Source organism: Anopheles gambiae, chromosome 2 (genome assembly GCF_943734735.2).
Source record: "Anopheles gambiae chromosome 2, idAnoGambNW_F1_1, whole genome shotgun sequence".
Lineage (NCBI taxonomy): Eukaryota > Metazoa > Arthropoda > Insecta > Diptera > Culicidae > Anopheles > Anopheles gambiae.
This window is the reverse complement of record NC_064601.1, coordinates 67,331,055-67,345,964: the sequence shown is the minus strand read 5'-3', so window position 1 is coordinate 67,345,964 and position 14,910 is coordinate 67,331,055. Positions and strand designations below refer to the sequence as shown.

The 14,910-nt window shown below is 38.6% G+C and overlaps 1 protein-coding gene across 1 annotated transcript in view; it reads left to right on the top strand.

Moving 5' to 3' along the window:
* Positions 1 to 5,712: 5,712 nt before the first annotated feature.
* LOC1278426 (coatomer subunit beta') overlaps positions 5,713 to 14,910 on the top strand; it is a 55,940-nt gene continuing 46,742 nt past the window's right edge. The window contains exon 1 of the mRNA XM_061642629.1: positions 5,713 to 6,885. The gene's annotated coding sequence lies outside the window, so the exon portion shown is untranslated. The remainder of the gene's footprint in view (positions 6,886 to 14,910) is intronic.

The following is a 14,910-nucleotide window of genomic DNA, read 5'->3' as shown; positions in this document are numbered from 1 at the left end:
CAATCGAGCTATTTCCGTTCCCCTTATCTTACGCATTAGCCACGGCTTGGTATTTAGTGTGATTGGGGAGCATTTACATTTTTCACACGTGCTTCTGACACAGTGAAATTACAGGTAATGGAAGATTGGGGATTTACAAAGATAGCGAAAGGAAGGTAGTAGATTAAGAACTGAATTTTTGTTGTAAATAAAAAGTTTTTTAGACAATTGGTAACATACTGACAGGGTGTTTTAGTACAGGGTATTGCAAAACGGTATAAGGCTTATTAAAAAGTAGTTAATTGAAATTTATCTAGAACGATTCACTGCAAAATCATGATTTGTTTATCTAATCGATCTTCAATCCGTATTGATCAAATATGTGTTTAGTTCGGTCATGTTGATCCTTGTCGACCGCAGAATGCAAAGAATAAAAATAAATGTACAGTCTTTCCCCGAGTTACGCGACACTCGAGTTACACGAATTTTTTATTTTTGACAGTTCAGATGTCAAATCAGTACAATTTTCTAAATCATTTGTGAAATGAAAAATAATTTGCAAATTTTTAAAAAGTTTAAAATCACTAAAAAGACAGAAATAACTGAATTTTCTTGATAAATAGATAATTCTAGACAAATAAGTAATAAATTACATCAATGAACTAAATTCAATCAAAAATAATGGTCAATCAAGTATATTTTCGCAGTAAAACGTGATATTCGACTTTCGCGAAAATCCGAGTTACACTAATGTCTCCGGAACGCATTATTCGCGCAACTCGGGGAAAGACTGTATGTAATTTATTTTTTCTTTGTTTTCCCTTTTAAATAACTAAATACTTAGCTCTTGCTCTGTTTAGGTCCGTTGTAATTGATCTACTTAAAAAAAAGTATTTTTAGACTAAATGATGTTTAACAAAAAAATAGAGTAAAGCATTGCAATTACACAGAGCAGGATTATTTTTCGGTTGTTTCTAACCGAAATTTCTATAATCCCAGGCGATCGAAAACTATCGCTCATTGGATGGCTTTTGTTATTTCGGATTTCATCGTAAAATTACAAAGGGTGAACATTTTAACGGGATTTGAACACTTTTATTTGAAGAATCAACTACAAGATTTACTGACAACTTTATATTTTTGACATTTTTTTTTACATTTTACGTTATTGCATTCTTTGGCTGATTTAGACCGCTTGTATTAATCTTTTGTTCATGATCATTTTTAGAATAGTAATATGGCAATTATGTCAATATGGCAAAAACAATGGTCATACATTGTTGTGTTGATTCATTATTTTTGTACAAGTATACATATAATATATATATACTAAAATATTTCATAACAATGCTAAAAAAAGGATCAATTATAACCATGCACCATGTTTACAGAAAGTCTCTTAAACCTCTCTCGAGGTTCTTTTCTATAGTTCTGATTTCATATCTAAGATTGGCCGTTATTAATAGCAACAAGAAACAGTGAAATTTAACTCATTTAAAGAGTCTTTTACTTTTTTAAAATATTAATAAACTTAAAATTTATCAGTTTTAGACCTCAACTAAGAAATAGCTATGACAGATACCGATTGGGCACATTGGAGTATGGTTATTTCGATTAATTACACAACCTATAATATTAACAAGGCCGGACTCGTTGTACAGTCGTCAACTGGCACAACTTAACACCACGCCCGTCATGAGTTCAAGCCTCGAAAGGACCATACGTAGGACTGACACTCCTGCTATGGATAATAAATAAGTCACTGAAAGCCAAGCCCACTAGTGGTATAGGCAGGCTTTGTTCATTTGAAATTGTATAGTATACCGGCAATCCTGATCTTAAACGTAAAGACGGCTCTTCGCGCGGGTAGATTGGATCATTTGGTTTTTTTGATGGATTTGTCTCATTTAATAAAAAAATGGATATGAGTTGCATAATTAATCATTTTTTGCCAAAATTGTTTGTTTTTTAAAAATATGCCAGAGAAAATAGTAGCAGCCGCAGCCTAGTTTTTACATGATATCATAGGATAAAATCAGATCGGAAAAATCAGAAAATCAGACCGTTAGCAGCTCTTATGATTTCATTTTGGGACGATAGATACGTTACAAAAGTTAAATCTTTGATGGTAAAAGGTTATAAAATAGCTGTAGCTAATTATGTTCAATTAATCATAGACCTCTGATTTATCCAACATACGCATAAATAATGTGCAAAAACTGGCCATGACTAACGCGTTAGTTCCAAAACAGAGCAGTAGATTTTGTAAAGTAAAGTTGATATTGATCTTACTTAGATGATCAATATTTTTGAGCTGGAATTAAAGTAGCGAATTCTTACATTTGATGCTGTCCAGAGTCCATAAATTACAACAGGTTGTTCAGTCCAGTTCAGATCTTCATTTTACAGAGGAGAGTGCAAGGTGTCATACAAGTCCTTAGTACCCGTTATTCCCTTTCTGCCAATCTCCATAGACATCTTCATTCATTATGGCGACCATAATCCGAGTCAAAAGCCCACTTGTAGTTTATATAATCACATTGGTCTTGGTAGGATGCCTGACGGAAGCCTGATGGAGATCGTTTTTAACATTCTATCAAAAGTAACACGTGTATGTGCTGATGTACATCTGATTTCATCTGATTTCTAAACGTTTTGCCAAAATATAATGTTCTATCTTTAGTATACCTTTAGAATAGTATAGTTATATCTGTAGTATCTTTAGTGTATATAGTAAAGATGGGTTCATCCTTTTTCAAAATATTTTGCCAAAAATGTGTGAGAGCTTGCGTTTTTAATTCCTGTTGGCTGAGTGATTTTGTTACTTTATACAAGTCGTTTTCTTATAGAAATAGCTTGATAGGTCGCCAAGATTGATGGCTTAAAAAAAAAAATAATGTTCCCAAACTACATACATATGAGTAAGATATTCACGATTTTGTATGAGGTTGAAACTAAATCGTGAATTGTTTCTTTTAAGAATTGTTCATCAACTATTTGTTTTGCTAACAAATTTAACTATCGGAAAGAGTACAACATGATTTACATTGATTTTTAACCATTTCTCTTGAAAGGTCAGTTTCATCAAAATAACTATGTTTAATTTTCCATCTAGGACTACAACATTTTTGCAACTCTTATCTTTTTTATGCATACATGCATGGAGAGAAGGTAGAAAAAAACAAAGGTTGTATGACGATGCATGGTCTGAGAATTCAGATAGAAACCTGCGGAGTTGAAAATCTCTTCATATTTCAGGAGTCCGGAAATGACTTACATATACTATAGAATGCTTCTACAAATAAATTTAGGCTCCAGTGGTCGCGGACCAAACCAAAAGACCTCGTGGGCCACGTTTCAGTTTGATATCATTGCCCTGTTTGAATATGATTTTTAAAGGTTTGGCGTGCAGATTCTGACGTAGGAAAACTTATTTCGATTCCCATTTAAACCATCAATTGTATTATTCTTATTTGACTGTGATCAGAACAGCCAGGTCAACAGATTAGTCAGGTTGCCCTGTCGGTGCGCGTCTTTCCAAAACCGAGTTATCCATAAATTATAAATTTGATTTTATGCATACTTAGTGCTTAAACTAATTATTATAACAATAATTAAAATTTTAAATAGATAATGTTAAAATTTTCATAACCTTACATGAAAACGACACAAATATAAATTTCCGTTACGTATCTCATTATTTATTCACTTATTTACTTCATTTATTTATTTATTTACTTATGATTATTAGACTTTTACTTACGAATAAATCTAGAAATAATGTTTTTACAATTTCCTAAATGTACAATTTCCTGAATTTCTAATCGAATTTCGTCCTTTCTAATGGGATTTTCATATGAATATAAAGTTTCTATAATTTTATTTGAACTTGTTTTTTATTAAGTATTTTCATTTTGTTTTCTTGCTACATTTGTTGTGTTGTTATGTTTTTGTGTATGTTCGGGATGGATATGTGATAAGCAAACTTAAAAAAATGTAGTATTCATATATTGAATTCCTGACTAGTTGTTTTATTTTCGAAAATAAATTCACTGATCAAATAAACAAATTATGCAGCTTAAAAAGCTACAAAACAAAAAGATTTACAATAAACACTGTTTTGCTATTTCATACCTTTTCTTCTTATAGTAGTTTTCTTCTAAAAGTTAATCTAATAATTGGATGATTTAGATATTTATAGCAAATTGATGTGTTCTTTTCATACTGAAAGAAAACAGCGCTATCATGTGTTAACACCTACTTATATCACAATTATAATTACAGTGTTTGTGGTACGTAATTTAAACCAATAATGTTACACTCGTCACAGTTCGGTTCAAATATCATAGTTCATTAGTAATTTTAAAACTTCACGTTTGGAAATATAAATCATTATGGAAAACGCCGCGATCCTTTGCTTGATCTATCACACTTTCAATTCACTTATGATTTGTATTGATACGTTTAAACTGTTATCATTTATATTAAGGTAATATTACGTTTTTTATTGACACTATTTATTGCTAGAATGTGGAATGCCTTCCGATTAATAATGCGAAGGAATTCTTCTGATGCAGTACAAACGTTTCTCCGGCGGTATGTCCGTCTCAAGCGTAATGCGTAAAGATTCACGACCAACAGTTTCCAAGCCCGAAACCGTCCCAGACCACCTAACGATAGGACCTGAATTTGCTGACTGGTTGCGGGAGAACCGAACAAGAGCTGCCGACTGCTGCGAGGCGGTCAGTTTCGAACAGATTCGAGCAGGCTTTTCCTCTTCTCCGTATCAACACCCTCTGTGAAGTTTGTTTCGTGCAGGAAGCTAAGGACGCCGCATTTACCCTCACCACTCGTACTTCTTGTGCGGAGGGATGGTTGGTTGAGGGTGGGTGAGCATCCCTCGTCGGATTCTGGTATTTTTCGGCTGTATGTGTGCGTGTTGCGGTGGAACTAGCTGTTTCGCTAGTGCCATTTCACTCGGCATAAATTGCACGCTCTGGTTGGTTCATCAGGGCTCCCAGGAAAGATAAAGTGCTGTTTCTTAGGTTCTCGGGATGGGCGGCTACGGTGGAAGCTGGGCAGACCGACAATGCCGGGGCAGGTGACATGGTAAATAGAGGATTCCAGCGCAAGCTTCCCCTGCCCGTTCAACCAACACAAGCGCGCACAGTAAGGCCATGGTGGGTTATCATCATCAGCCTGTCCGCTTATGATAATGTAAGGAGCGTTCTGGGGATGTAAGGAGGGAAGCAACCCCGGGAACGATGACGGCACAGTTACTGTGAACGATGATGGTTCCGATGATGGTGGTGAGCGTGTAAAAGCGAACGTGTAAAGCCGCCTGTACTCTGGTGTTTGTATTTCGTTTACATAGGATCTTCCCATCATCTTTCTGGTTTTTATGTGGCCAGCTCCATAATTCCTCCATCATTGCTCCCGGTGTGCCACGCTGCTCGGGGCCGCACAACACCGTTCCCCGCCGTCGTTCGTATCCTTGCCCTTTTCGCATGCATATACCATATTTTTCGATCATTTGCGCACACCACGCACCGTGTACACGATTTTCCGTCCTGCTACACAAACACGTGCGCACGATGTGAAGCAGCACATGCCCGACCGACCGCGGTCGTCCCATGCCGACGCCGAGCAGAGGTAGCCAAACGAATCAAGTCAAATCAAAACAAAAAGCACAGATGAATAGTTCCCTTTTCGACTGCGGATGAATGCACATCGCTACATGTGTTTTGCCGTACTTCATCGTCATCCATCGTCGTCGATGCCCGTCGAGCGCGGTCGCTGCTAAACGGAGTGTGAATCTCCACACCGAGCCGAACGTCAAACGTCAGGCCTGGATCGAAGGAGGCCTGATCGAAAGTAAACACGGAAACGGTAGAAAAACACACGGCATTAGAATATTCGGGGCTGGCAAAAATTAGCATTTGCATCGTTTTGCCGGTCACCGAGCGTCTTCGATATTGAGTGAGTGTATCCGGTAAGCGAAAGCGAAGCGAAGAACAAGCAGTGAGGGTGAAGAAAATCGGACCGAGTGGATCGAGTGATTGAGCCCGTTAACCCCCCCTTCCCTAAACCATTCACCGGCTGGCTGAGTGACTTACATTTGATAAATGTGGTTAATTCGTTTAAATTTCGCACCAATCGTTCCGCATGAGCGAAGCAGAAAGGCAAAGTAACGCTTGTAACGCAACATAACGTGAGTGCTAGTAGCAGTGACGCGTGCTTTCTGATTGATAAATTCTGTGGCGGATTAAGCAGTGTAAAAAGTGTAAAACATCTAAAGTATGAAAAAAGTGTAAACATTAACACAGTAAAGAGTGAAATTGAATCCATTTTCTCGTTGATGTTACAAGCCCTTGTAATCCCTACTCTACCAATATTATAAGGAACATAAATCAGTGAACAATGTGAATGTGCATGTTGATAGAACTCTGCGAATGAAACAGATTTAGCACAGTTGTATATCACCATTTTCAAGTGAACCGTTACCGTTATGTGGCAGAAGTGTCCGCACCTCTCCCGTTCGTAGCTTAATCTGGCGAAAGCAACTGGTTGAAGGTTCTAGGTCATGTTGGTTAGCTAATTGGTACAATTAGCTCATATCATTGCAATGGATCCATTCTAAAAAATACTTTAACCCACTATAACAGATTTCAAAAGACATAATCGGCTGTTACAGTTATTACGCGAGATCAACAATTGGGCGACCGTCTCTACAATTTAAATCCAATTTTAAGCGACTCTTTACGGTTTGTAATCGTGGCGTGTCGTGTGAAATCCTTGATCAGTTTTAATGAATAACTAAAAACAATTGGGACATATTTATTATAAAGTGATAGCAAAAAGAAGTGTGTGTGCTAAAGTGATGCAAATAGTAAATTATCCTTTATGGTAAGTAATATTAGTTCATACTATAATGTTGATTTTTTGGAGGTGTCTAGTCCAAAGCAACAAAATCAACCTGCTTACTCGTACTGTTTGTATGGTGGATGGTCTGTTGGATAGACATCATGTTAATTTTGTTGCTTGAGATGGTACAGTCCTAAAGTGGGATGAACTAACCACATGGCGAACATAGGTTCAAGCCACGCATCCTAGTCTCATACACAGCAATAAATTGTGGGCTTTTTTATTTGTTTAGAAGTTTATTAATTTAGACAAATTTTGTGGTTCACTAGCATTGTTGAAACAAACAAAAAGCGATACGTTTAATTATGAATTTGGCTATATCCTTACTAAAATATCATTTTAAAATATCATCAAAGCAAGCAAAAGCTTATTTAGGCGATAACGCAGCTTTTTTTAGAATCGAGGAAGTTTTTATTTAAATTAAAGGATAAAAATAATTGTTGATGAAACATGCGCAAAAAATTGGATATTCTTTAAATATTCCTATTTATTGTATTATATATTCACTCTGTGCAGAATGCTGTTAATAATCTTTCACCATAACCGTTGAATTGTTTCGTTTCGTTTTTTACGTTTTCTAGAAACAGTTATTTCAAACTCATGTTTTAATGTTTCAATGCAATTAATATTACAAGCACAGATATTGAATAGTGATACAAATATTTCTTATTTTTAGTAGCTTTGTCATATTCTGCTTTGTTCCATAAAATTTGATTAGCTAATGTTATTGTCCTACATAATTTGTCAGTTATTTTATAACTATTAGGACAAATAAATAAAGCTGTAGGTACTGAAACCTTCCGAAACTATTTTTTTTGAAGTGGTGATATGATACAAGAAGACAAGTAGTTTAAATCTTGTTCTATTTGGCGTAACGACCTACGCGGTAATGCTGGTCTATACAGGCATTTGAGACTTGTCAGTACCATACAGCCGAATAGTCAGTTCTCGCTACGGGGAAACGGTCCATACGAGGCCTCAACCTATAACCGGTATGTTATAAAGTCTTACGAGTTGGCGATTGTATTTCGGAATCGTCTAAGTGGTTTTATCTAAGTGGGCTGCTTATCATTTTTGGATGACTTATCTAATGTTTCTAAGTTGGTCCTAAGTAATGTCTAAAGTTGGCAAAGTTGACCGTTTTCGCAAAATGATGCAATGAATTGCTGATCGGATCACACATCCCTAAGCACAGTCTCTTTAAGCACTGGTTTTGCTTAAAATTATGTTGCAGCTTGATAAGCTTATTTTGGATTTAATAGGTAGTTATTGCACTTCAATTTTCAGTTCCAACACCCTTCGAAAATGTTCGCCTCCAGTTGATTATTGGATGAATAAGCGGTTTTCTAATCTATCTTTTTAATATCCCCTCCCTCGGCTCCAAAACCAACAATTTCTCCCAGGTTGAAAACCACTGGCTTAAGTAGTTAAAATCATATCTGTAAATTTTTTTTTTGTTTATTTGTATTTTTATATACTTTTTACGACATCATACAACAGACTACATCATATATACATTAGTTGTTCTCAGCCCTCTAAAAGTTTTGAGATTGTTATATAAAAAATCACACACTTCCATAGAGCAGTAGGATTGTGAACGGAACAATATTTACAGTTTTATAGAGCAAAACACGAAATAACATTCCGAACAGCAGTATATTCATCCTGCTGCGGGAATCAGTCGATCTTCCGCACATTACAAACATTGTCGATGCGTGTCTGATCGTAGGTCCATATGCCCGTGGACATCGGTGCAAACCACACACCGTGACAGCCAGTGCGGTGTCCAGTGTTCGCTGGTATTGTTGTGGTTGGGAAATTATTATTTTCATCTCGATCAACACCCGTTTACCACAACGCCACTAAAGTGCCAACGGTAATCGGCCAAATGAGAAAACGAGCCGGGTGACAATACTTCTTCGCTTCCATTCCAGCTAATAATGTACACCAAATGGGTTGGTGGGCAAAGTATGTAAAACGCATAATGAAACGCACTTTCAGCTCGCCGGAGTTCGCGGAGTAACTGCTTTTGGTGGTTTTTGTTCGTTAAGCATTTGTAGAATGATGCATGAACACATATGCCCTGGTACTGTGTAGGGGCATACATAATTACGAAACAATAGTACTACTGTAATTTAGTGGCTGTTGGTCTAATGAAAGTGGTTTTGTTGAACTTCATCACACAGTTCAAACTCGTGGATATGGACATTCAGAGGCTTCTTTTCAATAAACAAACCTGGAACAAGCGACTCTTTACAACAAAGCTTTGATTTGAAGTTTAAAAAATAAAATTGAAAGGATGGTGTTAAATACCTCATTTCTGTAGGTAATATTTTCATTCGTACAAAACGAAAAAGTCAATGGAGACGCCTGGCCATTCTTGTAGCAAATTAAATTAAATTAGACAAGATAACCAACCAGTCGCTTACAAATACACACACACACTAGCTTTGCGATTATCCTGAAAATTCTACAACACACAATGGAACAAAAGTGCTGACCAAAGGAATATATTATAGCTTCCTAAACGAAAGCCCGGAAAATGGGCGCAAATCGTTAATAAACCCCAACTGCGAAATGCTCCCGAGCGCTCCATCGTGAATGCTGACCAAATGGTTGCGAAGAGGGATAAAACATATAATTTAATGATAAAGGTTGACAGCAACTTCATATATAATATTTCCCCACGTTCGGCTATTATCGCGCCAAACCACGATGGGACCCCGTCTTCCGGTTTCCGCTCTTAACGGGACCGTCTTGTTCTTGGCTGTGTGAATTTACGACGTGATACGGATGTTCTATCTGCGGTATCCGTAAAAGACACCGAATCTGCATGCATTTTGCACGCCCTGCTCCGACAACCATAAATCGTAGCCGTGGAGTATTTCTACTTTCTGTGTGGATGTGTGTGTGTGTGCGCGTTTTTGTTAAATGCTCAGTGTTTTGGTTTGTGTGGTTTGATTCTGGCTACTGTATTATCCTCGTCCCGGCACAGCCAACGTAGCGTACAGAGCGGCCCAGCTATCCCCGAAATGTGCGCAAAGTCAAATGGACACACCAAAAAACCTGGCCTGAAAATACCCACCGCCCTCGCCCCGCTAAGTCAACTGACAAGCGGACAGCGGCCTTGCACCCTAAGGCGTTCGTAAACAGCGTTGTTGCTGCTGTACAGCGAGGCATGGTAAAACAGTAGCTTCCATGGCAAATCAAAGAATAGGAACATAGCCGGGATGGAATGGAGCACAGCACAGAGGGAATATAATAATTTTATCTATTCCATTGTCTCGTGAATGCTGCATGAAAAGCCACTTTCCACCAGCAGCTTCCGGTGTCGTGGTGGCAAACCCGTTTCTGTGGGAGTGTTCTTTTACTTCATTTCGTCCGGACCATCGGGTGGGGTTCGTTGGCGGAAAGTGCGATATGATCGCGATGTTTGTGAGCATCGGTGGCGCTTTCTCGGTGTCTATTGTCAGCGATTGTGGTCGAAAACCGTTTTGAACCTATATTGGATTCACTACATTGCTTACAGTGATGTTCACCTCGTACGGAACGGATTGTTAAACGAATGATCAGGAAGCATTATTTTATTTTGTACGATTTATTTTAATTCGTCAGAAAAAAATGAACTAATACCCATCATTACATAGCATTCTAAAAAATAGTTTCATTCGTAATATCCGCTATACGTTTGAATAAGCTAAGCTAAGGACACGATAAGCTATGCGCCAAGGATAAGCCAGACGGATAAAATATGTTATTCGTGATTAGTTTTGTTTAAACTTTTTTGGTTTTACTTTCATATATATTAATATTTGAAACACTGTATCTGACATCCTCTTTTATTGTCGGTTGGTTTTATTTAACTGCATATTACGGCGGTTGTCTATATTGTTATCTTTTTTGTGATTTATTACTGTATTTGTTTACAATTTCATTGATCTAATTATTATATTAGTTTTTTATTATATTATTTAATCTTTTCCATCGTAGGTGAAACTTTGCTTTGTACTTTTGTAAGTGAAATATGTGAGATATTTGCTTATTTTTGCTTATGACTATTTATAATAGTACAGAGCTACATAGAGCGTATGGAGTGTGCGAAGCTACACAAAGAGCTCTTAACTCTCTTAAGAAAATAATACTTAAAATTTATAATTCACAAAATCAATCGAGAATTAACTAAAAATGCTTGTGATGTGTATTTTCTTTTATACAACAAATTATGTCTGCATAACACTACTTGAAAATGTTTAAATACACTATAGGTACACATTTATTCTGCACTGTAATGGCGCTTCGTCGGTGCTTTGGATAATCCTCGGATGACCCCATCGACCGTGTCCGCTGCCAAAGAAAAGCCTTCCTAGATACTGCTTTTGTTTTCCACAAACGGCCGCGTCGAGCCAAATATCCTGTGCGCGTCTGCCACATCCGTCCTTTCTTTTTTTTGCCTTTTTTGTTGCCATTTTACCAAGGTGGCATTTTGCTATGGGGCACGATGTGAATGTAAGGCCCCTTTTTTCCTATACAATATCATACTACACCGGCAAGTGAAAATATCATTGTGTATCTTCTCAGTTCAGTGTTGGATATGCTTAATTTTTGTAGTTTATATGTGTGTGTATGTGTGTGTTCTTGCGCTTGACTCATTCACCGGAAAAGAAGAATATCAAAAGCGACACCCACGGCAAAAGAATCACGTCGGAAGTGCTTTGCACTTTTCACACCCTGCAACCAAATGAGACGAACTAGTTAATCAAGTTGTTTTGATTGAAATGGATGTTCTAGAATCTAGATGAAATATGAAATCATAGTTTATATGTCTTTATTATTTTTTTTTTCTAGGAAATACGGCCTTTTCGGACCGTTTCTCACCGTTTGCAAATGACGTGTGTAAATAATGCGTATAGTCTACAACTGATTCTTTATATCAGCAACTCATTATACGTCATTTTTTGCATATTTCATCTATTTACAAATATTACATAGATATCAGCCATGGCCTAATCCGTCAACAGACTTTTAATCAGTAAGGTACCAAGCGTACCAGCGTGCGTCACCTACTTCTTTGAACTAGCAATGAAGTATACTAGCGAATAACAACAAGCGAAAGTGGTAAAATTTGCAATTTAATGTATGTATAGTGCGAAAATCGAATCTATCATCAAAAATTTAAAGTGAAAATCTATTTTGCGCCTTCATGCAGGCATGTGCGAATAACACGTGCAGTCCCCAGTCGGTTTCTCCTTTGGCACCGAAACGGCAGTGTTTGGAAAAATGAATATTTTACGACATTCTTTTTTGTGCTTTATACCACCGTACTCGAAAGAGGTGAGTTAATTTTTGTCAACCTTTTTTTTGTGAACCGTTAATAATTTTACGTTTCGCTCCACGGGCACTGCGGCCTGCTACTGCTGATGGTGGTGCTGCTGTGCGTCACATTCGCCGCGGAAATGGGCGATAAGCGTGCCGTTGTTCTGTTTGCTATTCAAATATATTTTGCGTGATGATAAAGCTCCACATATTGTTCGACCCGGTTGTTTGCCCGGTTAAAGAAAATGGCTGGCATGTTGCTTATGCAAAATTGTATATATTTGCAAAGCATTGACATCTTTTTTTTGCTTGTTTTCTTTTGATTGTCCTTTTATTTTGGTTGGGCTGTCCATTATATACGATGATCGATGGGGAGCGGTGGTTTCCTTCCCTCGTGTGCCTTTTCTCACTCGAAAGGTGCTGTTAACAGTTGACCAACAAACGCTCTATTTGCATTTGAAACGGGCTCGGACAATCGTTTAATGGGTTAAATATGAGATGATTAATGCATTGCGGAGGGAAGTGGAAACTGTTGCTGCTATTAAGTCGGGACGAGCTTGCTGTTTGTCAAAAGTCGGTCAAAGTGCATTGTTTTGGTGAGTCAATTTTACGTACAACTATTTGTTAACACATGCAAACAAATGATAACAGGGCAATAGTACAATGGATGTACAATGTTTCAGACAGAAAGCCTCTGCTCATATGTACATACACTTAACAGAACTTCATAAAGACTTTGTACAATGATACTAGAAGTTATATTTGTGTTTAATTCAATACAAAACTAGGGCATCATTTACCATAAGTGTATTGTTTGAGCACTTCTCACATAATTGTAACGGTCAAATTTTATTCATTATCTTGTTGTGCACTTTTATTCTTTTACATAGTATTTTGTCGTTGAAAAATAAGACATTTAAATGTCTCTATGACTCTACTAAATTATACTCAAATACGGCAAGAAACCTGTGTATCTTTTACGCATTTCTTCAAGCTGCACTAGCAAGAAAAAACATAGCAGAAAAAAGGCTTGCCATTGCCGCCCAGTATGCAGATACGGCCAATGTCAACGTCCGGAATCTGTGTCTCCTACGGAGGCTCTCTAGAGTGATAACCGGGGGGTGTCCACGACAGGACGGCTTCCGAGCGATATCGATTTTCCTCACTTCTTTCCGCTCCAAAAACTTCGCCGAAAACCATATGACTCCGGCGTCGGCCTACACCCCCATTTCAAAAATCCGTATCCGCCCGGGTTGCACCGCCAGAGGAATCCATCAGCAAACAACCCTCCGGAGTCAGTCATTCGCATCAAAATCGTCCTTCGCCCTTCGTTGGCTCATTGGGAAACCGTGTGGAAAAACCGGTGCGTCGCTTACCCGAACCTGGCGGGGAATGAATCTGGCGGAACCGGAACGTGCCGATGCCGGGCCACGGCTGGGCCTGCCGCCCAAGCTGACGAGGAAGCTAGCGGAAGCGGAAGAATGGTGCGAAGAATGGTGCAAAGGGCGGCTGTAGTGTTGTCATTTCAAGTGACGACGCAATCCAACGCTGGCGAGGTCGAGGTCCTTGCCATGGTTCGAGAGGGAACTGATTGCATTATTCATTAAGTCAACTGATGCGGAACGGTCCTGCGCAAACCGACAAACACACGAGAGAGTGTTAGGAAGAATGAAACCCAAAAAAAAGGAGCCGATTGAGACGTGTGACTAACACAGACCATCTCAGAAATGCAGTTTTCAGTGCAGTGGATGGCAGAGCTGGAAGACGTTGCCTGAGCTCAAGCAAAGCCCCAGCATGGATTGGGTAGGTAAAGAAAGTTGAGATCACAACAGTTTGGATAGCAGCGATTGCGATCTGGATGAGAAATGCCGGCTCTGGGATGTTGAGTTTTCATCGACGCTGACAGCTGAGCAGGAGCTCAAGCGGAAGTTTCCAAGACAACAAAACCATCTTTCGACGGTCGTCGGTCGACGGTAGTAGTGCGCGCGCAAGCACACCAATATACTCATATGCGCACACACTCTCAAGGACTTTGGAAATCGCATTCAAGACAACTGGGCTGGGCTCGTAATGCTTGCGAAAATCTACACCGTACCTACAGAAGTATTGTCAGCTGTTCTTGACAGCCCGGAACGTACAAGCACAATCAAGGCACGCAAGTAAGCAAGAGAGGAAGGAGCCACTTCCAATGAAGGGACAGGCATGCCGTTGCCAGGTTCTGGCATCTTTACTCGGTTCGCTTGGCTAGCTCTGCAGCTAGTGTCGTATTTTTTGGTTGTGTCTATAGAATGTTTTTGGTAGTTTGATGCTATAAGCAAGCTATTGCCGGATACTCCCTCAGTGAGCTGTACAGACTGGTGCCTGCCATCCTTCACGTGGAAAGCACTGAGCGCTATGGCTAGGTATTTGAGGAAACGAAGAAGCAAATCTCACAGGGATACCGGTTGTTGTCGTCAGCATGGAGTTCCGGTTCATGCGTTTGGTTTCGATTCGCTTCGATTATTGTTTGTGCCAGATCAATATTCTTGTGTTCTTATTAAAAACGATTGGTATTTGCCTTCATAAAAAACAGCGAAAAATATTACAAAACATAAAATTCGCTTCCATTCCTACCATGGATTAACCCTTACTTTCCCCTCTTTGATGGCACAAACACTTACGGTTGTTATAGGGGTTAATTAACTGAACTCACTT